General features: G+C 45.1%; 1 non-coding gene across 1 annotated transcript; it reads left to right on the plus strand.

The window, feature by feature from the left end:
- Positions 1 to 364: 364 nt before the first annotated feature.
- Positions 365 to 471, plus strand: LOC118485276. Its single transcript, XR_004875581.1, has one exon. It is a non-coding gene; the product is annotated as a small nucleolar RNA R71 (small nucleolar RNA).
- Positions 472 to 1532: the final 1061 nt, after the last annotated feature.

Raw genomic sequence — 1532 nt, forward strand, 5'->3', positions numbered from 1 at the left:
TACCATTTCTTGTTGATCGTCCGTTTCTTTCATGCAACTCCAATTTTCATGTGACCCACCACACCCTTCACAAGCCATAACCGAGACTGTTTTTGTCATTTCTAATTTTTTTATTTTTGAAGAAAGGGCCTCGATTTGGGCTTGTAAAGAGGTGCTTTCGTCGACCTTATGGGCGCCCGGGGCGATAGACTTATTTCCCCGGGGAGTGTGCCATTGAAAATTGGTTTGAGCAATTTCCTCAATCTGATTATATATTTCGTGTGGGCGTCGATTACCTAAAAGTCCCCCGGAGCTAGAATCAAGTGTCTGCCTAGTGTGTGGCAACAATCCATTGTAGAAAGTGGATACTTGTTGCCATATTGCGAGGCCGTGATGGGGACACTTGCGTAATAGCTCCTTGAACCTTTCCCAAGTTTCATATAAGGATTCCCCGTCCTCTTGTGAGTATGTATTAATTTCAGCCATTAATTTAGCAGTTTTAGAAGGAGGGAAATACTTATATAGAAACTTTTGGGCTAGTTCATCCCAGGTGTTTACCGATCCAGCTGGGAGGGTGTTGAGCCAAGCTTTCGCTCGGTCTTTTAGTGAGAATGGAAACATACGGAGGCGGATGGCGTCGTTTGATGCTCCATTGATCCGAAAGGTATCACATATTTCTAAGAAATTAGTTATATGTAGATGAGGATCCTCGTCCGCAAGCCCGTGGAAGGTTGCGGAGTTTTGGAGCATTTGTATCAAATGCGGTCGAAGTTCGAAGTTATTGGCTTCGACATTCGGAGCATTGATAGCGGCGCCTAGATTACCTACAGTGGGCCGTAGATAATCCATAAGGGTACGTTGGTCCGCCATTGGGGGTGGATCACCCGAAACCTTCTCTTGGTTTTTGGCTTTTAACCTTTTTCTGAGAAAGCGTTCGGGTTCTTCTAGCGGTTCCTTTATGTCTTTATTGGAACTGGAGCTCATACACTACGCGAAGATGGCGTCGGGTTCCAAGTCCTGCAATAAAAACAGAAAAGAATGTCGGTCAGAAGGTTCACCACGGCCCCGTGTTGAGCGAACACGGCCCCGTGGTCGGAATTACAGTGATTGTTTTTCAGATCCCAGTTACTGGAAGTTGGACACGGCCCCGTGTTGCACCGGCACGGCCCCGTGGTCAGCCTTCTGTAACTTGAAAAACAAAAACTGCCAGTAACGTTGCTGAGCACGGCCCGTGTCCGACCAGGCACGGCCCCGTGCTGAGCTCTGCAGAAGCTGACAAATCAAAAAAAAAAATCCTAAAAAATTAAAGAAAAATAAAAATATGATTAGGCCGTTGATTCCTAACTTTCTTAAAATCCTTGTGTCCCCGGCAGCGGCGCCAAAAACTTGATGTGCGTGAAGTGTGTTATATTTTTGATGAGTATTTAAGCCCCTTTTTACACTTTTAGCCAAGTTTTAAATTTATAAAACACGATATTTACTAACACTAAACACACATATGGGCAAGTGCACCCATCGTGGACGTAGTATAGTGTTGGTAAGATACCGAGGTC

This window comes from Helianthus annuus, chromosome 12 (genome assembly GCF_002127325.2).
Source record: "Helianthus annuus cultivar XRQ/B chromosome 12, HanXRQr2.0-SUNRISE, whole genome shotgun sequence".
In the NCBI taxonomy this organism is placed as follows: domain Eukaryota; kingdom Viridiplantae; phylum Streptophyta; class Magnoliopsida; order Asterales; family Asteraceae; genus Helianthus; species Helianthus annuus.